Here is a 24,785-nt window from a genome sequence, read left to right as displayed (position 1 = left end):
GAACTTTTCACATGCAAACATGACTTCTAAAAATTCCTTTTTCGTAGTAGCATAGTTTCTTTGGGCACTGTCTAGAGTTTTACTAGCATAGTGAATAACATTCAATTTCTTATCAACTCTTTGACCTAGGACGGCACCAACAGCATAATCACTAGCATCACACATGATTTCAAAAGGTAAGTTCCAATCAGGTGGTTGAACAATGGGTGCAGTTATCAAAGCCTTCTTAAGTACTTCGAAGGCTTCCTCACAGTAATCGTCAAAAAAAAAGGAATATCCTTTTGCAAGAGATTGGTAAGAGGCCTAGAAATCTTTGAGAAGTCTTTAATGAACCTTCCATAGAAACCAGCATGACCAAGGAAACTTCTTATACCTTTGGTATTTGTAGGGTATGGCATTTTCTCGATTGCATCAACCTTAGCCTTATCGACTTCAATACCTCTTTCAGAAATTTTATGTCCTAAGACGATGCCTTCATTAACGATAAAGTGGCACTTCTCCAATTTAAGACAAGATTGGTGTCTTTACATCTCTACAAGACTCGATCAAGGTTGCTGAGGCAATCATAAAAAGAAGACCCATAAATGGAGAAGTCATCCATGAAAACCTCAACAATCTTTTCATAAAAGTCAGAGAATATAGCCATCATACATCTTTGAAAGGTAGCAGGTGCATTACATAAGCCAAAAGGCATACGTCTATAAGCAAAGGTACCGAAAGGGTAGGTGAAAGTGGTTTTCCCTTGATCAGCTTGTGCAACTGGTATTTGGGAGAAACCAGAATAACCGTCTAGAAAGCAGAAGTGTGTGTGTTTAGACAGTCTTTCTAGCATTTGGTCGATAAAAGGCAGAGGGTAATGATCTTTCCTAGTGGCTTTATTCAATTTCCTAAAGTCGGTCACCATCCTATAGGCAGTAATAATCCTCTGTGGGATCAATTCATCCTTATCATTAGGGACAACGGTAATGCCTCCCTTCTTAGGGACGCAATGCACCGGACTCACCCAATCACTATGAGCGACAGGGTAGATAATACCTCCTTCCAGGAGCTTTAGTATTTCTTTTCTTACTAGCTCTTTCATCTTAGGATTTAATCTCCATTGATGATCAGCGACTGGCTTGGAATCAGGATCGGTCTTAATCTTGTGCTGGCATAGAGTGGGACTAATGCCCTTAAGATCATCAAGAATATATCCAATAGCAGCACGGTGCTTCCTCAGAGTTTCTAGTAACTTCTTTTCTTCATGCTCTCAGAGGCTAGCACTAATAATAACAGGATATATCTCTTTTTCATCAAGATAAGCATACTTAAGAGTATCAGGCAACTGTTTAAGCTCGAACACAGGATCACCCTTTGGTGGGGGTGGATCCCCAAGCAGTTCAACACGCAGATTATTCTTAAGGATAGGATATTGTTCTAAGACAACTCTATCTATCTCATCCCTTTCATCCATATGCATATCATTTTCATGCTCATGCAAGTATTGCTCTAAAGGATCAGTAGGAGGCACGGAAATAGAAGCTAAGGCAATAGTTTCATCCTTACTAGGCAACTCTTTTTCATGAGGTTTTCTACCAAACTTGGAGAAATTGAACTCGTGTGACACACCTTCAAAGCCAACAGTGACAGTTTGCTTCTCACAGTCAATACGAGCATTGACGGTATTGAGGAAGGGTCTGCCAAATATGATGGGACAAAAGCTATCTTGGGTGGTAGCAAGAACGAGGAAATCAGCAGGATACTTCGTTTTACCACACAATACTTCAACATATAAGGATTGGGGTAGTATCTCTATTGGTAAGATGAATAGTGACATCAATGGGTTCTATCTCGACAGGTGCAATCTCATCTTTAATTTCATCATATAAGGATTAAGGTATTGCAATAACACTAGCACCCACGTCACATAAACCATGATAACAATGATCTCCTATCTTAACAGAGACAACAGGCGTGCCAGCAACATGCCTATGTTTGTCTCTAGCGTGTGCTTTAGCAATTCTAGGAGCATCTTCACAGAAGTGAATATCATGGCCTTCAACATTGTTGGACAGGAGATCTTTGGTAATAGGAATGCTAGGTTCAAATCTAATTTGCTGAGGGGGTGTAGGTGTTCTAATGTAGCCTCTATGTATCACACTTGAAGCTTTAGAATGATCCTTTATCCTAACAGGGAAAGGTGGTTTCTCAATGTAAGCACTCGGAACAATAGGATCATTATAGGCAATGACTTTCTCTTCAACTAGACTGGGTTTAACTACATTGACTTCTAAGGGAGGATGATATTTAAACCACTTCTCTTTGGGGAGATCAATATGAGCAGCAAATGATTCACACAATGAAGTTACTATCTGAGAGTCAAGTCCATACTTAGCGCTAAAATCACAAAAAGTATTTGTTTCAACAAAGGATTTAACGCAACCAAACTTGAAATTCATACCTGACTCCTTACCTTCATCAAGCTCCCAATCTTCAGAGTTGCGTTTAATTCTCTCCAATAAATACCATTTGAAGTCAATATCTTTCTTCGTAAAAGAACCGGTAAAAGAAGTGTCAAGCATGGTACGATCATCATGAGAAAGCCGAGCGTAGAAGTTCTGAATGATAATTTCTCTCGAGGGCTCATGGTTGGGGCATGAATATAACATTGATTTAAGCCTCCCCCAAGCTTGAGCGATGACTTCTCTGTCACGAGGCCAAAAATTATAAATATAATTCCGATCAAATTGTACTAGATGCATAGGATAAAACTTTTGATGAAATTTCAGCACACTATATAAATGTTTCCTTACCAATTTCCACTTACTAAAGGCGCTTCACTCCCCAGCAATGGCGCCAGAAAAGAGTCTTGATGACCCACAAGTATAGGGGATCTATCATAGTCCTTTTGATAAGTAAGAGTGTCGAACCCAACGAGGAGCAGAAGGATCTGACAAGTGGTTTTCAGCAAGGTAATACCTGCAAGCACTGAAATTATCGGTAACATGTAGTTGTGTGACAAGATGATTCGTAGCAAGCAGCAAGTAACAAAAGTAACAACGGTGCAGAAAAGTGGCCCAATCCCTTTTGTAGCAATGTACAAGCCTGTACAAAGTCTTATAGGAGGTAAAACACTCCCGGGGACACATGGGAATTTCTGTCAAGCTAGTTTTCATCATGTTCATATGATTCGCGTTCGTTACTTTGATAGTTTGATATGTGGGTGGACTGGCGCTTGGGTACTGCACTTACTTGGACAAGCATCCCACTTATGATGAACCCCTCTCGCAAGCATCCACAACTACGAAAGAAGAATTAAGACAAAGTATAACCATAGCATTAAACTAGTGGATCCAAATCAGCCCCTTACGAAGCAACGCATAAACTAGGGTTCAAGCTTCTGTCACTCTAGCAACCCATCATCTAATTACTACGTCCCAATGCCTTCCTCTAGGCCCAAATAATGGTGAAGTGTTATGTAGTCGACGTTCACATAACACCACTAGAGGAGAGCCAACATACAACACATCAAATTATAGAACGAATACCAAATTCACATGACTACTTATAGCATGACTTAGCCCATGTCCTCAGGAACAAAAGTAACTACTCACAAAGCATAATCATATTCATGACCAGAGAGGTAATGAATAGCATCAAAGATCTGAACATATAATCTTCCACCAAGTAATCCAACTAGCATCAACTACAAAGAGTAATTAACACTACAAGCAACCTTACAAGTACCAATCGAGTCGCGAGACGGAGATTGGTTACAAGAGATGAACTAGGCTTTGGATATGAGATGGTGTTGATGAAGATGTTGATGGTGATGAGTCCCCTCGATGAGAGGGGTGTTGGTGATGACGATGGCGACGATTTCCCCCTCCTGGAGGGAAGGTTCCCCGGCAGGATCGTCTTACCGGAGCTCTAGATTAGTTCTGCTAATTAACACTACTAGCAACCTTACAAGTACCAATCGGAGTCGCGAGACGGAGATTGGTTACAAGAGATGAACTAGGGTTTGGATATGAGATGGTGTTGATGAAGATGTTGATGGTGATGAGTCCCCTCCGATGAGAGGAGTGTTGGTGATGACGATGGCGACGATTTCCCCCTCCGGGAGGGAAGGTTCCCCGGCAGGATGGTCCTACCGAAGCTCTAGATTAGTTCTTCTCAAGTTCCGCCTCGTGGCGGCGGCGAATCCTCCGAAAAGCCTCCTCTTGATTTTTTCTAGACTGAAACCCTTCTTGTAGCAAAAGAGGGGGGCCCGTGGGCCAGCAGGAAGCTCACAAGCCCCCTAGGCGCGGCCAGGGGGGCCCATGCCTAGCAGGCTTGTGGCCTCCTACTGGCGCCCCTCTGGCACTTCTTCGGCCCAGTATTTTTTATAAATCCCAAAAAAAATCCTCGTTTATTTTCACGGCTTTTGGAGTTGCGCAGAATAGGTATCTCAAACTTGCTCCTTTTTCGGGCCAGAATTCCAGTTGGCGGCATTCTCCCTCTTCATGTGAACTTGCAAATAAGAGAGAAAATGCATTAGTATTGTACCGTGAAGTGTAATAACAGCCCAAAAAGCGATAAATATCAACATGAAAGCATGATGCAAAATGGACGTATCAATAACTGCAAACAAGCACACACGAGAATATGAACCACTACGTTATTGCTCCCTCGCAACAGCGCCGAAAAAAGGTCTTGATAACCCACAAGTGTAGGGGGACGTTTGTAGCCTTTTTCGATAAGTAAGAGTGTCGAACCCAACAAGGAGCTAAAAGTAGAATTAATATTCTCTCAAGTTCTATCGACCACTGATACAAGTCTACGCACACTAACGCTTACTTTACCAAGAACAAGTATGAAACTACTTTGCGGGAAAGAAACTAGAAGCACTACACCACGACACTCAAAGCAACGTCAAACAATGTGTCGGCATAGGTCACCTAAGGCAAAACATTTAGTGTCGGGAAAGACCTTGGCCGAAAGAAAGGAGTTGTGACCTATAGTCCTAGTGGGAAATTTCATTCGCGACAGATAAATCTTTGTCGACGCATACTATGACAGGCTTGATGCAGTCTACACGACAAACATTTGTACGCCCACACACAATGCTATATCGACAGATCATATGACAGTGTGCTATGCCGACAGATATTCTGACACACATTGCTATTCCGATAGTTATTGTGATGCTTAATAGTTTTGCCGACGGATAGTGTGATGCTCAATAGTTTTGCCCACATATAGTGTGATGCTAAATAGTTGTGATGCGCTGACAGATAGTGTGATTCTCAATAGTTGTGATGTGCCGACAGATAGTGTGATGCTCAATAGTTTTGCCGACACATTTGCTGTTAGTGTTCAAGTTTGAGCACAAAAGGAAATGCACCATATTTTAACATGAAATTATATTCATAATATTAAATTTATGTTGAGTATGCAACACATATCCAAACAAACAAATCCTTCCATTCAGGTATGGGGAACCCGACTTACGAGTCGAGACCACCGAATGAACGTGTATAGTGATCCCATAGAACAATGCTCACTGAACACACAGATACTGAATAACAAGAGTCTTACATCCATGAATAATGTCTGATACAAATAATGACCATTCTGGTTAAGTCTTACATAGATAGGGACATGAAGTCCAAGCACACCAACTCAACTACTAGTGGAAATCTTGGTAGTAAACGTAAACACGTGCCATAAGCCTTAACCAACAGGCATTCTGACTGGGAAGCGTCCTATTTCGCTTGTCTGTCTCTGACGACGAATTCTTCTCCATATTCTAGTTCCTCCATGTATGGTCAATAAAATAAGCAGTGGCAAGCCAATGAGTACTTTGAATGTACTCACAAACACCCATGATGCGGATTATGTCATTGAGTGCAATATGAAGTATAATGCAGCCTTTGCGGAAAGCAGATTTTTATTAATGCAAAAACATGGTCAAGTCTTTAGATGGTCATGCATCACTAGGTAAATAGTAACCATAAGAACAGGTTACAGGTATCAACATAGATATTCCGAGGGACGAACACCTCATGTTCACCCATCATGCCAAGTCATGTGAATTGACCAAGTACCATCTTTGTAATCACACACACACACTTGGTTTATGCAGAAATGACTCGAGGCAGTCTAGGCGGGATTACCCAACTGTCCTTGACTGTGGACACGGCTATTCGAATAGTTTTACACTCTGCAGAGGTCGTACGTTGTACCCACGAGATCCGGGAAACTTCTGTGTCATCCACGACTCGCGATACAAAACATACCCGAGGTAAGTACCCAATCATTGCCTTTCTCCTGACGACAATAGACAAAGAGTCCACTCGATTGGTACCCAGCCCACATGATGTACGTCATGCAAGCACCAGCTCTAGACCGTATCATCCATGCAGGGACCAACGGTGTGTCCGGAACACGTAAAAACGACATAGTCACCCTACCTGGCACTACCCCGTCACGAGAGTGACCATATCACTCCCGTCACTAGTAATGCGGGCTCTTTGCTAACACAAGCAGAGTAATCAACAAAGCCCCTTCCCATAAAAGGGTACCGTGGTCGCACATGTAAGGTTGGTATGGTTAACAAATCTTAAATCTAATCCCATTTCCGAAACCACACACACAAACATTTTCCGGTACACCACTTGCTTCTCAAGTGGTCGTCCAGCTCAACACCATCACTCTCAGGCATTAGTGGCACCCGACGGGGTTTTCAAAAAACCTTATTAATCACGTCTGTGTTACCATCACTATGCATATGCTCATCCTATGCGTAGCACTACTATCTACTTGCCAACTTTTCATCAGCGTGACCCTCATAGATGCTAAGGTCATGCTAAAATGCAAGTGCTTGAGAGGAGCCATCGGTAACACCATACCGAGGGGTTACGATTTATTCATGATCATATCCATCAGAATAAAGTAATCGTCATGGCATGCATAAAATATTTTCTCAAACATGGTCAAAGGGCTGCTTGCCTTGATCAGCTAGGTATCCGGGTTCTTCGAGGTCTTCGGGTCCAAGTCCTTCGTCAATAATGTGATCTATCGTCGTAATAGCAATAATAATAGTAATAATAATAATAAGGACTACAACCAAACACAGAGTACAAACTCACATAAAAATGTTACCCTATTCTGTACAATCCTATTATTATTTATCAAAATATTTGTTTCTGGTTTGGAATGAAAAAGTATTTTTAACAGAAGTTAAAAATACTTAAACTAAGTTTTAAAATAAACTTGTGTATAAAAGTTGTCATAAAAATTCCACACGCTATACTATTAAATACTACATGATTTTACAAGAATTACGGCGGAAAAATATTTAAATTTGGATACAGAATTTATCATGTGGATTTATTTTTAAAAACCAAAAATAGAATAAATAAAAAGGAGCTAGCTCACTAGCCTAGATCGGCCAGCAGCTGGCCGGCCCAGCTTCCAACCGGCCACCCAGCTAGCCAGCCAGCCCAGGCGCACGCGTCATTAGGTTCAAACATGACGCGCGGGCCTGTGCGGCCATCGACACAGAAGAGAGAGCCCGCTGACAGGTGGGGCCCTCCTGTCGGGGTCGTCTCCAACCTCCAGACAGAGAGGACGGGTGGCTCACCGGCAGCAGCTCCGGGGTTCTCGAGGCCAGGCGAGCACGGGAATGGGCTCGTGGCACTTCCGCCTACCAGATGAGGGTCGAGAAGAAGAAAAGGAGGTGGCCTGTGTCGCCGGTGACGACGAAGCCGCGACTAAGACCTTTCGGGAAGGTGCTGAGAACGGTGCTCGGGGCAGGGAGAAGGATGGGGGAGAGTGGACAACGTTTGGGAGGTCCTTACGGTTGCAACGGAAGTGAAAGGAGCGCCGGAGCGTGCCTGTAGCCTGAGATAGACGCAACCCCGACGCGGCGGCGCCTCGGTCGATCTCGAGTACCGGGGCTCTTTTAGCTCAAGCGGGTGCTCGGGGTGGTCGATTGGGGAGGAGAGATAAGTTCCAAAGGTGCAGTTGAGAGCGGGGGAGCCTTTAAATAGGCGGGCGATGAGTCACCGAATGATGGTGCGCTGGTGGTTTTGTTGCGGCGGCAGGAGAGGGAGATAGGGCTCGGGAGTGAACCTGTGGTATTGCGGACATGGTTTTGGACCGAGCGTCATCTTTAGGAGGAGCGGGGCAGCTGTGCTCGCGCGCCGTGGTGGCTGAGCTCCTTTGGCCGGTTCGGGCCCGTGCAGGCACGCATCGCTAGGGGCAGAGGAGAGGTGGGAAATAGGGGTCTGACGTTGCCCTAGCCTCGGTCGTCGGTGTGGTCAAAGAGGGGCAATGAGAGGGGACATGAACTAGCCGGCGCTGGCCTCCTTGGGCTCGGGTGCGCCCTGTAGCGCGTCCAGAGCGCAGCTTTGGGATGCCTCGGTATGCTGGCGCGCCCTGGTGCGTATTGGTCGTGCCTGGGGAGTCTGGGGGAGGGGTTAGATGCTCCTTCGACACTAGGGTCCGAGAGGAATCAAGCTGGCCAAGGGGAGAGTGGTAAAGTGATCATGTCAGTCTTGATTCAGGTTCTAAAATGAAGATTTTGGCTCCCTCTCATTGAACCAGTGTTGGGCCTTTCGTGTGCAGTTGTGGGGAGGCATTTGCACTCTGTGTCATGAGTTTGGAGTGAAGGGAGTAAGTGTGGAGCGTGCTAGATGTTGATTTTCAAATCTGGCCGAAGGTGTTTGGTGCATGTTTGGGGAAGTTAACCTCCTTCAAATACATGAGACTTAACAGGATTTGGTTTTGGATGTAGTTAGGAGGGTCTACCAAATTTGTTCTCCCTGCGACCCCCTCCACCATCGTGCCCCTGCTCCACCACCGCCCGTCCTCTCTGTTCCCCTGCTCCACCAGCGCCCCCTCTTCCCTGCGACCCCCTGCTCCACCACCGCCCCTCCTCTCCGTGCCCCTGGTCCACCTTGTCGCCGGCATTTCCCCCGAGCTCCACCTCGTCGCTGACGTCTCCCCTAGCCACTTGTAAGTCCTCCGGCCCTCCTTTCCTCTCTTTGCCTCTTTGCTAAGGGTAATTTAGTTAAGTTTAGTGACTTAGGTTAATTTAGTTAGGTTATTTTTATTAGGTTCTTGTTGCTATTAGGTTCTTACTTTAAGTTGTTTAGGTTAATTTAGTTAAGTTACTTAGGTTAATTTACTTAGGTTAATTTTTATTAGGTTCTTAGGTTAAGCTACTTAGGTTAATTCTTATAAGGTTGCAAATTTTTCTTCAAGTTTCATATAGGCTATTTAAAGAAAAGAAAAACATAATTGATTACCACTAGTTCCAAATATTGCGAAGAAAAAAGACTCTTGCATTTTGCTTCAAGTTCTATATGTTTCTTCCTATTATATGAAAATTTAAGTGGAAATGTCATATGTGGAGATCTCATTTGGACACGTGATATTTCGAATTGGGACATGTCATGCCAAAAATTTCCCGTGAAAGGAGAAGAAGAGGAGAGGAGCAGGTGAAAAGCAGAGGAGGAGGAGGATGAGGAGAAGAGGAGAGGAGGAGGAGGAGGAGGAGGAGGAGAATAAGAAGAGGAGAGGAGGAGGAGGAGGAGAAAAGGAGAGGAGGAGGAGGAGGAGGAGAAGAGGAGAGGAGGAGGAGAAGGAGGAGGAGGAGGAGGAGTAGGAGAAGGCCAAGGACCTTCTAGTCCTTCTCCTCCTCCTCCTTCTCCTCCTTCTCCTCCTTCTTCTTGATTTCTTCTTCTTCTCCTCCTCCTCCTCTTTCTTCTCCTCTTTCATATTATCCTTGCTTTAATTAACCCAACAATGACATAATTAGCCCATTTAGCTCCAAAATACCATAATAAGCTAAAATTGGCATAAGAACCTTGGTTAGCTCATGAATATTATATACTTAGCTTGTTTTCCTCTAAAATAGGATAATTAGCCCATTTAGCTCGAAAAAGACATAATTAGGTAATTTAGCTCCAACAAGAGGAGAAGAGGAGAAGAAATAGGCAAAATTAAAAGAAAGAAGAAGAAGAAGAAGAAGAGAAGAAGGAGAAGGAGGAGGAGGAGGAGGAGGAGAAGGCGAAGGACCTTCTAGTCCTTCTCGTCCTCCTCCTTCTCCTCCTTCTTGATTTCTTCTTCTTCTCCTCCTCCTCCTCTTTCTTCTCCTCTTTCATATTATCCTTGCTTTAATTAACCCAACAATGACATATTTATCCCATTTAGCTCCACAATACCACAATAAGCTCAAAATGGCATAAGAACTTTGGTTAGCTCATGAACATTATATACTTAGCTTGTTTTCCTCTAAAATGGGATAATTAGCCCATTTAGCTCCAAAAAGAAATAATTAGGTAATTTATCTCCAACAAGAGGAGAAGAGTAGAAGAAATAGGCAAAATGAAAAGAAAGAAGAAGAAGAAGAAGAAGAGAAGAAGGAGAAGGAGGAGAAGGAGGAGGAGGAGGAGGAGAAGGCCAAGGACCTTCTAGTCCTTCTCCTCCTCCTCTTTCTCCTCCTGCTCCTCCTTCTTCTTGATTTCTTCTTCTTCTCCTCCTCCTCCGCTTTCTTCTCCTCTTTCATATTATCCTTGCTTTAATTAACCCAACAATGACATAATTAGCCCATTTAGCTCCAATATACCATAATAAGCTCAAAATGGCATAAGAACCTTGGTTAGCTCATGAATATTATATACTTAGCTTGTTTTCCTCTAAAATGGGATAATTAGCCCATTTAGCTCCAAAAAGACATAATTAGGTAATTTAGCTCCAACAAGAGGAGAAGAAATAGGTAAAATGAAAAGAAAGAAGAAGAAGAAGAAGAAGAAGATGAAGAGAAGAAGGAGAAGGAGGAGGAGGAGGAGGAGGAGGAAAAGGCCAAGGACCTTCTAGTCCTTCTCCTCCTCCTCCTTCTCCTCCTTCTCCTCCTTCTTCTTCATTTCTTCTTCTTCTCCTCCTCCTCCTCTTTGTTCTCCTCTTTCATATTATCCTTGCTTTAATTAACCCAACAATGACATAATTAGCCCATTTAGCTCCAAAATACCATAATAAGCTCAAAATGGCATAAGAACCTTGGTTAGCTCATGAAGATTATATACTTAGCTTGTTTTTCCTCTAAAATAGGATAATTAGCCCATTTAGCTCGAAAAAGACATAATTAGGTAATTTAGCTCCAACAAGAGGAGAAGAGGAGAAGAAATAGGCAAAATTAAAAGAAAGAAGAAGAAGAAGAAGAAGAGAAGAAGGAGAAGGAGGAGGAGGAGGAGGAGGAGAAGGTCAAGGACCTTCTAGTCCTTCTCGTACTCCTCCTTCTCCTCCTTCTTGATTTCTTCTTCTTCTCCTCCTCCTCCTCTTTCTTCTCCTCTTTCATATTATCCTTGCTTTAATTAACCCAACAATGACATATTTATCCCATTTAGCTCCAAAATACCACAATAAGCTCAAAATGGCATAAGAACTTTGGTTAGCTCATGAATATTATATACTTAGCTTGTTTTCCTCTAAAATGGGATAATTAGCCCATTTAGCTCCAAAAAGACATAATTAGGTAATTTAACTCCAACAAGAGGAGTAGAGTAGAATAAATAGGCAAAATGAAAATAAAGAAGAAGAAGAAGAAGAAGAGAAGAAGGAGAAGGAGGAGAAGGAGGAGGAGGAGGAGGAGAAGGCCAAGGACCTTCTAGTCCTTCTCCTCCTCCTCTTTCTCCTCCTGCTCCTCCTTCTTCTTGATTTCTTATTCTTCTCCTCCTCCTCCTATTTCTTCTCCTCTTTCATATTATCCTTGCTTTAATTAACCCAACAATGACATAATTAGCCCATTTAGCTCCAATATACCATAATAAGCTCAAAATGGCATAAGAACCTTGGTTAGCTCATGAATATTATATACTTAGCTTGTTGTCCTCTAAAATGGGATAATTAGCCCATTTAGCTCCAAAAAGACATAATTAGGTAATTTAGCTCCAACAAGAGGAGAAGAGGAGAAGAAATAGGCAAAATGAAAAGAAAGAAAGAAGAAGAAGAAGAAGAAGAAGAGAAGAAGGAGAAGGAGGGGGAGGAGGAGGAGGAGAAGGAGAAGCCCAAGGACCTTCTAGTCCTTCTCCTCCTCCTCCTTCTCCTCCTTCTTCTTGATTTCTTCTTCTTCTCCTCTTCCTCCTCTTTCTTCTCCTCTTTCATATTATCCTTGCTTTAATTAACCCAACAATGACATAATTAGCCCATTTAGCTCCAAAATACCATAATAAGCTCAAAATGGCATAAGAACATTGGTTAGCTCATGAATATTATATACTTAGCTTGTTTTCCTCTAAAATGGGATAATTAGCCCATTTAGCTCCAAGAAGACATAATTAGCTAATTTAGCTCCAACAAGAGGAGAAGAGGAGAAGAAATAGGCAAAATGAAAAGAAAGAAGAATAAGAAGAAGAGAAGAAGGAGAAGGAGGAGGAGGAGGAGGAGGAGAAGGCCAAGGACCTTCTAGTCCTTCTCCTCCTCCTCCTTCTCCTCCTTCTTGATTTCTTCTTCTTCTCCTCCTCCTCCTCTTTCTTCTCCTCTTTCCTATTATCCTTGCTTTAATTAACCCAATAATGACATAATTATCCCATTTAGCTCCGAAATACCACAATAAGTTCAAAATGGCATAAGAACCTTGGTTAGCTCATGAATATTATATACTTAGCTTGTCTTCCACTAAAATGGGATAATTGGCCCATTTAGCTCCAAAAAGACATGATTAGGTAATTTAGCTCCAACAAGAGGAGAAGAGGAGAATAAATAGGCAAAATGAAAAGAAAGAAGAAGAAGAAGAAGAGAAGAAGAAGAAGAGAAGAAGGAGGAGGAGGAGGAGGAAGAGGAGAAGGCCAAGGACCTTCTAGTCCTTCTCCTCCTCCTCCTTCTCCTCCTTCTTCTTGAATTCTTCTTCTTCTCCTCCTCCTCCTCTTTCTTCTCCTCTTTCATATTATCCTTGCTTTAATTAACCCAACAATGACATAATTAGCCCATTTAGCTCCAAAATACCATAATAAGCTCAAAATGGCATAAGAACCTTGGTTATCTCATGAATATTATATACTTAGCTTGTTTTCCTCTAAAACGGGATAATTAGCCCATTTAGCTCCAAAAATACATAATTAGGTAATTTATCTCCAACAAGAGGAGAAGAGGAGAAGAAATAGGTAAAATGAAAAGAAAGAAGAAGAAGAAGAAGAAGAAGAAGAGAAGAAGGAGAAGGAGGAGGAGGAGGAGGAGGAAAAGGCCAAGGACCTTCTAGTCCTTCTCTTCCTCCTCCTTCTCCTCCTTCTCCTCCTTCTTCTTGATTTCTTCTTCTTCTTCTCCTCCTCTTTCTTCTCCTCTTTCATATTATCCTTGCTTTAATTAACCCAACAATGACATAATTAGCCCATTTAGCTCCAAAATACCATAATAAGCTCAAAATGGCATAAGAACTTTGGTTAGCTCATGAATATTATATACTTAGCTTGTTTTCCTCTAAAATGGGATAATTAGCCCATTTAGCTCCAAAAAGACATAATTAGGTAATTTAGCTCCAACAAGGGGAGAAGAGTAGAAGAAATGGGCAAAATGAAAAGAAAGAAGAAGAAGAAGAAGAGAAGAAGGAGAAGGAGGAGGAGGAGGAGGAGGAGGAGAAGGCCAAGGACCTTCTAGTCCTTCTCGTCCTCCTCCTTCTCCTCCTTCTTGATTTCTTCTTCTTCTCCTCCTCCTCCTCTTTCTTCTCCTCTTTCATATTATCCTTGCTTTAATTAACCCAACAATGACATATTTATCCCATTTAGCTCCACAATACCACAATAAGCTCAAAATGGCATAAGAACTTTGGTTAGCTCATGAATATTATATACTTAGCTTGTTTTCCTCTAAAATGGGATAATTAGCCCATTTAGCTCCAAAAAGAAATAATTAGGTAATTTATCTCCAACAAGAGGAGAAGAGTAGAAGAAATAGGCAAAATGAAAAGGAAGAAGAAGAAGAAGAAGAGAAGAAGGAGAAGGAGGAGGAGGAGGAGGAGGAGGAGGAGAAGGCCAAGGACCTTCTAGTCCTTCTCCTCCTCCTCTTTCTCCTCCTGCTCCTCCTTCTTCTTGATTTCTTCTTCTTCTCCTCCTCCTCCGCTTTCTTCTCCTCTTTCATATTATCCTTGCTTTAATTAACCCAACAATGACATAATTAGCCCATTTAGCTCCAATATACCATAATAAGCTCAAAATGGCATAAGAACCTTGGTTAGCTCATGAATATTATATACTTAGCTTGTTTTCCTCTAAAATGGGATAATTAGCCCATTTAGCTCCAAAAAGACATAATTAGGTAATTTAGCTCCAACAAGAGGAGAAGAAATAGGTAAAATGAAAAGAAAGAAGAAGAAGAAGAAGAAGAAGAAGAAGAAGAGAAGAAGGAGAAGGAGGAGGAGGAGGAGGAGGAAAAGGCCAAGGACCTTCTAGTCCTTCTCCTCCTCCTCCTTCTCCTCCTTCTCCTCCTTCTTCTTCATTTCTTCTTCTTCTCCTCCTCCTCCTCTTTGTTCTCCTCTTTCATATTAGCCTTGCTTTAATTAACCCAACAATGACATAATTAGCCCATTTAGCTCCAAAATACCATAATAAGCTCAAAATGGCATAAGAACCTTGGTTAGCTCATGAATATTATATACTTAGCTTGTTTTCCTCTAAAATAGGATAATTAGCCCATTTAGCTCGAAAAAGACATAATTAGGTAATTTAGCTCCAACAAGAGGAGAAGAGGAGAAGAAATAGGCAAAATTAAAAGAAAGAAGAAGAAGAAGAAGAAGAGAAGAAGGAGAAGGAGGAGGAGGAGGAGGAGGAGAAGGCCAAGGACCTTCTAGTCCTTCTCGTCCTCCTCCTTCTCCTCCTTCTTGATTTCTTCTTCTTCTCCTCCTCCTCCTCTTTCTTCTCCTCTTTCATATTATCCTTGCTTTAATTAACCCAACAATGACATATTTATCCCATTTAGCTCCACAATACCACAATAAGCTCAAAATGGCATAAGAACTTTGGTTAGCTCATGAATATTATATACTTAGCTTGTTTTCCTCTAAAATGGGATAATTAGCCCATTTAGCTCCAAAAAGAAATAATTAGGTAATTTATATCCAACAAGAGGAGAAGAGTAGAAGAAATAGGCAAAATGAAAAGAAAGAAGAAGAAGAAGAAGAGAAGAAGGAGAAGGAGGAGAAGGAGGAGGAGGAGGAGGAGAAGGCCAAGGACCTTCTAGTCCTTCTCCTCCTCCTCTTTCTCCTCCTGCTCCTCCTTCTTCTTGATTTCTTCTTCTTCTCCTCCTCCTCCGCTTTCTTCTCCTATTTCATATTATCCTTGCTTTAATTAACCCAACAATGACATAATTAGCCCATTTAGCTCCAATATACCATAATAAGCTCAAAATGGCATAAGAACCTTGGTTAGCTCATGAATATTATATACTTAGCTTGTTTTCCTCTAAAATGGGATAATTAGCCCATTTAGCTCCAAAAAGACATAATTAGGTAATTTAGCTCCAACAAGAGGAGAAGAAATAGGTAAAATTAAAAGAAAGAAGAAGAAGAAGAAGAAGAAGAAGAAGAGAAGAAGGAGAAGGAGGAGGAGGAGGAGGAGGAAAAGGCCAAGGACCTTCTAGTCCTTCTCCTCCTCCTACTTCTCCTCCTTCTCCTCCTTCTTCTTCATTTCTTCTTCTTCTCCTCCTCCTCCTCTTTGTTCTCCTCTTTCATATTATCCTTGCTTTAATTAACCCAACAATGACATAATTAGCCCATTTAGCTCCAAAATACCATAATAAGCTCAAAATTGCATAAGAACCTTGGTTAGCTCATGAATATTATATACTTAGCTTGTTTTCCTCTAAAATAGGATAATTAGCCCATTTAGCTCGAAAAAGACATAATTAGGTAATTTAGCTCCAACAAGAGGAGAAGAGGAGAAGAAATAGACAAAATTAAAAGAAAGAAGAAGAAGAAGAAGAAGAGAAGAAGGAGAAGGAGGAGGAGGAGGAGGAGGAGAAGGCCAAGGACCTTCTAGTCCTTCTCGTACTCCTCCTTCTCCTCCTTCTCCTCCTTCTTCTTGATTTCTTCTTCTTCTCCTCCTCCTCCGCTTTCTTCTCCTCTTTCATATTATCCTTGCTTTAATTAACCCAACAATGACATAATTAGCCCATTTAGCTCCAAAATACCATAATAAGCTCAAAATGGCATAAGAACATTGGTTAGCTCATGAATATTATATACTTAGCTTGTTTTCCTCTAAAATGGGATAATTAGCCCATTTAGCTCCAAAAAGACATAATTAGGTAATTTAGCTCCAACAAGAGGAGAAGAGTAGAAGAAATGGGCAAAATGAAAAGAAAGAAGAAGAAGAAGAAGAGAAGAAGGAGAAGGAGGAGGAGGAGGAGGAGGAGGAGGAGAAGGCCAAGGACCTTCTAGTCCTTCTCCTCCTCCTCTTTCTCCTCTTGCTCCGCCTTCTTCTTCATTTGTTCTTCTTCTCCTCCTCCTCCTCTTTCTTCTCCTCTTTCATATTATCCTTGCTTTAATTAACCCAACAATGACATAATTAGCCCATTTAGCTCCACTATACCATAATAAGCTCAAAATGGCATAAGAACCTTGGTTAGCTCATGAATATTATATACTTAGCTTGTTGTCCTCTAAAATGGGATAATTAGCCCATTTAGCTCCAAAAAGACATAATTAGGTAATTTAGCTCCAACAAGAGGAGAAGAGGAGGAGAAATAGGCAAAATGAAAAGAAAGAAAGAAGAAGAAGAAGAAGAAGAAGAGAAGAAGGAGAAGGAGGGGGAGGAGGAGGAGGAGAAGGAGAAGGCCAAGGACCTTCTAGTCCTTCTCCTCCTCCTCCTTCTCCTCCTTCTTCTTGATTTCTTCTTCTTCTCCTCTTCCTCCTCTTTCTTCTCCTCTTTCATATTATCCTTGCTTTAATTAACCCAACAATGACATAATTAGCCCATTTAGCTCCAAAATACCGTAATAAGCTCAAAATGGCATAAGAACATTGGTTAGCTCATGAATATTATATACTTAGCTTGTTTTCCTCTAAAATGGGATAATTAGCCCATTTAGCTCCAAAAAGACATAATTAGCTAATTTAGCTCCAACAAGAGGAGAAGAGGAGAAGAAATAGGCAAAATGAAAAGAAAGAAGAATAAGAAGAAGAGAAGAAGGAGAAGGAGGAGGAGGAGGAGAAGGAGAAGGCCAAGGACCTTCTAGTCCTTCTCCTCCTCCTCCTTCTCCTCCTTCTTGATTTCTTCTTCTTCTCCTCCTCCTCCTCTTTGTTCTCCTCTTTCCTATTATCCTTGCTTTAATTAACCCAACAATGACATAATTATCCCATTTAGCTCCAAAATACCACAATAAGTTCAAAATGGCATAAGAACCTTGGTCAGCTCATGAATATTATATACTTAGCTTGTCTTCCACTAAAATGGGATAATTGGCCCATTTAGCTCCAAAAACACATGATTAGGTAATTTAGCTCCAACAAGAGGAGAAGAGGAGAATAAATAGGCAAAATGAAAAGAAAGAAGAAGAAGAAGAAGAGAAGAAGAAGAAGAGAAGAAGGAGGAGGAGGAGGAGGAAGAGGAGAAGGCCAAGGACCTTCTAGTCCTTCTCCTCCTCCTCCTTCTCCTCCTTCTCCTCCTTCTTCTTGATTTCTTCTTCTTCTCCTTCTCCTCCTCTTTCTTCTCCTCTTTCATATTATCCTTGCTTTAATTAACCCAACAATGACATAATTAGCCCATTTAGCTCCAAAATACCATAATAAGCTCAAAATGGCATAAGAACCTTGGTTATCTCATGAATATTATATACTTAGCTTGTTTTCCTCTAAAACGGGATAATTAGCCCATTTAGCTCCAAAAAGACATAATTAGGTAATTTAGCTCCAACAAGAGGAGAAGAGGAGAAGAGATAGGTAAAATGAAAAGAAAGAAGAAGAAGAAGAAGAAGAAGAAGAAGAAGAAGAGAAGAAGGAGAAGGAGGAGGAGGAGGAGGAGGAAAAGGCCAAGGACCTTCTAGTCCTTCTCCTCCTCCTCCTTCTCCTCCTTCTTCTTGATTTCTTCTTCTTCTCCTCTTCCTCCTCTTTCTTCTCCTCTTTCATATTATCCTTGCTTTAATTAACCCAACAATGACATAATTAGCCCATTTAGCTCCAAAATACCGTAATAAGCTCAAAATGGCATAAGAACATTGGTTAGCTCATGAATATTATATACTTAGCTTGTTTTCCTCTAAAATGGGATAATTAGCCCATTTAGCTCCAAAAAGACATAATTAGGTAATTTAGCTCCAACAAGAGGAGAAGAGGAGAAGAAATAGGCAAAATGAAAAGAAAGAATTATAAGAAGAAGAGAAGAAGGAGAAGGAGGAGGAGGAGGAGAAGGAGAAGGCCAAGGACCTTCTAGTCCTTCTCCTCCTCCTCCTTCTCATCCTTCTTGATTTCTTCTTCTTCTCCTCTTCCTCCTCTTTGTTCTCCTCTTTCCTATTATCCTTGCTTTAATTAACCCAACAATGACATAATTAGCCCATTTAGCTCCAAAATACCATAATAAGCTCAAAATGGCATAAGAACCTTGGTTATCTCATGAATATTATATACTTAGCTTGTCTTCCACTAAAATGGGATAATTGGCCCATTTAGCTCCACAAAGACATAATTAGGTAATTTAGCTCCAACAAGACGAGAAGAGGAGAATAAATAGGCAAAATGAAAAGAAAGAAGAAGAAGAAGAAGAGAAGAAGGAGGAGGAGGAGGAGGAGGAGGAGGAGGAGGAGGAGAAGGCCAAGGACCTTCTAGTCCTTCTCCTCCTCCTCTTTCTCCTCCTGCTCCTCCTTCTTCTTCATTTCTTCTTCTTCTCCTCCTCCTCCTCTTTCTTCTCCTCTTTCATATTATCCTTGCTTTAATTAACCCAACAATGACATAATTAGCCCATTTTGCTCCAATATACCATAATAAGCTCAAAATGGCATAAGAACCTTGGTTAGCTCATGAATATTATATACATAGCTTGTTTTCCTCTAAAATGGGATAATTAGCCCATTTAGCTCCAAAAAGACATAATTAGGTAATTTAGCTCCAACAAGAGGAGAAGAGGAGAAGAAATAGGCAAAATGAAAAGAAAGAAAGAAGAAGAAGAAGAACAAGAAGAAGAGAAGAAGGAGAAGGAGGAGGAGGAGGAGGAGGAGAAGGAGAAGGCCAAGGACCTTCTAGTCCTTCTCCTCCTCCTCCTTCTCCTCCTTCTTCTTGATTTCTTCTTCTTCTCCTCTTCCTCCTCTTTCTTCTCCTCTTTCATATTATCCTTGCTTTAATTAACCCAACAATGACATAATTAGCCCATTTAGGTCCAAAATACCATAATAAGCTCAAAATGGCATAAGAACATTGGTTAGCTCATGAATATTAGATACTTAGCTTGTTTTCCTCTAAAATGGGATAATTAACCCATTTAGCTCCAAAAAGACATAATTAGGTAATTTAGCTCCAACAAGAGGAGAAGAGGAGAAGAAATAGGCAAAATGAAAAGAAAGAAGAAGAAGAAGGAGAGAAGAAGGAGAAGGAGGAGGAGGAGGAGAAGGCCAAGGACCTTCTAGTCCTTCTCCTCCTCCTCCTTCTCCTCCTTCTTGATTTCTTCTTCTTCTCATCCTCCTCCTCTTTCTTCTCCTCTTTCCTATTATCCTTGCTTTAATTAACCCAACAATGACATAATTAACCCATTTAGCTCCAAAATCCCACAATAAGTTCAAAATGGCATAAGAACCTTGGTTAGCTCATGAATATTATATACTTAGCTTGTCTTCCACTAAAATGGGATAATTGGCCCATTTAGCTCCAAAAAGACATAATTAGGTAATTTAGCTCCAACAAGAGGAGAAGAGGAGAATAAATAGGCAAAATGAAAAGAAAGAAGAAGAAGAAGAAGGAGAAGGAGGACAAGGAGGAGGAGGAGGAGGAGGAAGAGGAGAAGTCCAAGGACCTTCTAGTCCTTCTCCTCCTCCTCCTTCTCCTCCTTCTCCTCCTTCTTCTTGATTTCTTCTTCTTCTCTTCCTCCTCCGCTTTCTTCTCCTCTTTCATATTATCCTTGCTTTAATTAACCCAACAATGACATAATTAGCCCATTTAGCTCCAAAATACCATAATAAGCTGAAAATGGCATAAGAACCTTGGTTATCTCATGAATATTATATACTTAGCTTGTGTTCCTCTAAAACGGGATAATTAGCCCATTTAGCTCCAAAAAGACATAATTAGGTAATTTAGCTCCAACAAGAGGAGAAGAGGAGAAGAAATAGGTAAAATGAAAAGAAAGAAGAAGAAGAAGAAGAAGAAGAAGAGCAGAAGGAGAAGGAAGAGGAGGAGGAGGAGGAAAAGGCCAAGGACCTTCTAGTCCTTCTCCTCCTCCTCCTTCTCCTCCTTCTCCTCCTTCTTCTTGATTTCTTCTTCTTCTCCTCCTCCTCCTCTTTATTCTCCTCTTTCATATTATCCTTGCTTTAATTAACCCAACAATGACATAATTAGCCCATTTAGCTACAAAATACCATAATAAGCTCAAAATGGCATAAGAACTTTGGTTAGCTCATGAATATTATATACTTAGCTTGTTTTCCACTAAAATGGGATAATTAGCCCATTTAGCTCCAAAAAGACATAATTAGGTAATTTAGCTCCAACAAGAGGATAAGAGTAGAAGAAATAGGCAAAATGAAAAGAAATAAGAAGAAGAAGAAGAGAAGAAGGAGAAGGAGGAGGAGGAGGAGAAGGCCAAGGACCTTCTAGTCCTTCTCCTCCTCCTCTTTCTCCTCCTGCTCCTCCTTCTTCTTCATTTCTTCTTCTTCTCCTCCTCCTCCTCTTTCTTCTCCTCTTTCATATTATCCTTGCTTTAATTAACCCAAAAATGACATAATTAGCCCATTTAGCTCCAATATACCATAATAAGCTCAAAATGGCATAAGAACCTTGGTTAGCTCATGAATATTATATACATAGCTTGTTTTCCTCTAAAATGGGATAATTAGCCCATTTAGCTCCAAAAAGACATAATTAGGTAATTTAGCTCCAACAAGAGGAGAAGAGGAGAAGAAATAGGCAAAATGAAAAGAAAGTAAGAAGAAGAAGCAGAAGAAGAAGAAGAGAAGAAGGAGAAGGAGGAGGAGGAGGAGGAGGAGAAGGAGAAGGCCAAGGACCTTCTAGTCCTTCTCCTCCTCCTTCTCCTCCTTCTTCTTGATTTCTTCTTCTTCTCCTCTTCCTCCTCTTTCTTCTCCTCTTTCATATTATCCTTGCTTTAATTAACCCAACAATGACATAATTAGCCCATTTAGCTCCAAAATACCATAATAAGCTCAAAATGGCATAAGAACATTGGTTAGCTCATGAATATTATATACTTAGCTTGTTTTCCTCTAAAATGGGATAATTAGCCCAATTAGCTCCAAAAAGACATAATTAGGTAATTTGGCTCCAACAAGAGGAGAAGAGGAGAAGAAATAGGCAAAATGAAAAGAAAGAAGAAGAAGAATAAGAGAAGAAGGAGAAGGAGGAGGAGGAGGAGGAGGAGAAGGCCAAGGACCTTCTAGTCCTTCTCCTCCTCCTCCTTCTCCTCCTTCTTGATTTCTTCTTCTTCTCCTCCTCCTCCTCTTTCTTCTCCTCTTTCCTATTATCCTTGCTTTAATTAACCCAACAATGACATAATTAGCCCATTTAGCTCCAAAATCCCACAATAAGTTCAAAATGGCATAAGAACCTTGGTTAGCTCATGAATATTATATACTTAGCTTGTCTTCGACTAAAATGGGATAATTGGCCCATTTAGCTCCAAAAAGACATAATTAGGTAATTTGGCTCCAACAAGAGGAGAAGAGGAGAATAAATAGGCAAAATGAAAAGAAAGAAGAATAAGAAGAAGAGAAGAAGGAGAAGGAGGAGAAGGAGGAGGAGGAGGAGGAGGAAGAGGAGAAGGCCAAGGACCTTCTAGTCCATCTCCTCCTCCTCCTTCTCCTCCTTCTCCTACTTCTTCTTGATTTCTTCTTCTTCTCCTCCTCCTCCGCTTTCTTCTCCTCTTTCATATTATCCTTGCTTTAATTAACCCAACAATGACATAATTAACCCATTTAGCTCCAGAATACCATAATAAGTTCAAAATGGCATAAGAACCTTGGTTAGCTCATGAATATTATATACTTAGCTTGTCTTCCTGTAAAATGGGATAATTGGCCCATTTAGCTCCACAAAGACATAATTAGGTAATTTAGCTCCAACAAGACGAGAAGAGGAGAATAAATAGGCAAAATGAAAAGAAAGAAGAAGAAGAAGAAGAGAAGAAGGAGAAGGAGGAGAAGGAGGAGGAGGAGGAGGAGAAGGCCAAGGACCTTCTAGTCCTTCTCCTCCTCCTCTTTCTCCTCCTGCTCCTCCTTCTTCTTCATTTCTTCTTCTTCTCCTCCTGCTCCTCTTTCTTCTCCTCTTTCATATTATCCTTGCTTTAATTAACCCAACAATGACATAATTAGCCCATTTTGCTCCAATATACCATAATAAGCTCAAAATGGCATAAGAACCTTGGTTAGCTCATGAATATTATATACTTAGCTTGTTTTCCTCTAAAATGGGATAATTAGCCCATTTAGCTCCAAAAAGACATAATTAGGTAATTTAGCTCCAACAAGAGGAGAAGAGGAGAAGAAATAGGCAAAATGAAAAGAAAGAAGAAGAAGAAGAAGAAGAAGAAGAAGAGAAGAAGGAGAAGGAGGAGGAGGAGGAGGAGGAGAAGGAGAAGGCCAAGGACCTTCTAGTCCTTCTCCTCCTCCTCCTTCTCCTCCTTCTTCTTGATTTCTTCTTCTTCTCCTCTTCCTCCTCTTTCTTCTCCTCTTTCATATTATCCTTGCTTTAATTAACCCAACAATGACATAATTAGCCCATTTAGCTCCAAAATACCATAATAAGCTCAAAATGGCATAAGAACATTGGTTAGCTCATGAATATTATATACTTAGCTTGTTTTCCTCTAAAATGGGATAATTAGCCCATTTAGCTCCAAAAAGACATAATTAGGTAATTTAGCTCCAACAAGAGGAGAAGAGGAGAAGAAATAGGCAAAATGAAAAGAAAGAAGAAGAAGAAGAAGAGAAGAAGGAGAAGGAGGAGGAGGAGGAGAAGGCCAAGGACCTTCTAGTGCTTCTCCTCCTCCTCCTTCTCCTCCTTCTTGATTTCTTCTTCTTCTCATCCTCCTCCTCTTTCTTCTCCTCTTTCCTATTATCCTTGCTTTAATTAACCCAACAATGACATAATTAACCCATTTAGCTCCAAAATACCACAATAAGTTCAAAATGGCATAAGAACCTTGGTTAGCTCATGAATATTATATACTTAGCTTGTCTTCCACTAAAATGGGATAATTGGCCCATTCAGCTCCAAAAAGACATAATTAGGTAATTTAGCTCCAACAAGAGGAGAAGAGGAGAATAAATAGGCAAAATGAAAAGAAAGAAGAAGAAGAAGAAGAGAAGAAGGAGAAGGAGGACAAGGAGGAGGAGGAGGAAGAGGAGAAGGCCAAGGACCTTCTAGTCCTTCTCCTCCTCCTCCTTCTCCTCCTTCTCCTCCTTCTTCTTGATTTCTTCTTCTTCTCCTCCTCCTCCGCTTTCTTCTCCTCTTTCATATTATCCTTTCTTTAATTAACCCAACAATGACATAATTAGCCCATTTAGCTCCAAAATACCATAATAAGCTCAAAATGGCATAAGAACCTTGGTTATCTCATGAATATTATATACTTAGCTTGTTTTCCTCTAAAACGGGATAATTAGCCCATTTAGCTCCAAAAAGACATAATTAGGTAATTTAGCTCCAACAAGAGGAGAAGAGGAGATGAAATAGGCAAAATGAAAAGAAAGAAGAAGAAGAAAAAGAAGAAGAAGAAGAGAAGGAGGAGAAGGAGGAGGAGGAGAAGGAGAAGGAGAAGGCCAAGGACCTTCTAGTCCTTCTCCTCCTCCTCCTTCTCCTCCTTCTCATCCTTCTTCTTGATTTCTTCTTCTCCTCCTCCTCCTCTTTCTTCTCCTCTTTCATATTATCCTTGCTTTAATTTCCCCAGCAATGTCATAATTAGCCCATTTAGCTCCAAAATACCATAATAAGCTCAAAATGGCATAAGAACCTTGGTTAGCTCATGAATATTATATACTTAGCTTGTCTTCCACTAAAATGGGATAATTGGCCCATTTAGCTCCAAAAAGACATAATTAGGTAATTTAGCTCCAACAAGACAAGAAGAGGAGAATAAATAGGCAAAATGAAAAGAAAGAAGAAGAAGAAGAAGAGAAGAAGGAGAAGGAGGAGAAGGAGGAGGAGGAGGAGGAGGAGGAGGAGAAGGCCAAGGACCTTCTAGTCCTTCTCCTCCTCCTCTTTCTCCTCCTGCTCCTCCTTCTTCTTCATTTCTTCTTCTTCTCCTCCTCCTCCTCTTTCTTCTCCTCTTTCATATTATCCTTGCTTTAATTAACCCAACAATGACATAATTAGCCCATTTAGCTCCAATATACCATAATAAGCTCAAAATGGCATAAGAACATTGGTTAGCTCATGAATATTATATACTTAGCTTGTTTTCCTCTAAAATGGGATAATTAGCCCATTTAGCTCCAAAAAGACATAATTACGTAATTTAGCTCCAACAAGAGGAGAAGAGGAGAAGAAATAGGCAAAATGAAAAGAAAGAGAGAAGAAGAAGAAGAAGAAGAAGAAGAAAAGAAGGAGAAGGAGGAGGAGGAGGAGGAGGAGAAGGAGAAGGCCAAGGACCTTCTAGTCCTTCTCCTCCTCCTCC

This window comes from Hordeum vulgare, chromosome 7H, assembly GCF_904849725.1.
Source record: "Hordeum vulgare subsp. vulgare chromosome 7H, MorexV3_pseudomolecules_assembly, whole genome shotgun sequence".
NCBI classification, from domain to species: Eukaryota; Viridiplantae; Streptophyta; class Magnoliopsida; order Poales; family Poaceae; genus Hordeum; species Hordeum vulgare.
The sequence above is the reverse complement of the archived record's forward strand: the minus strand, read 5'-3'. Positions refer to the sequence as shown.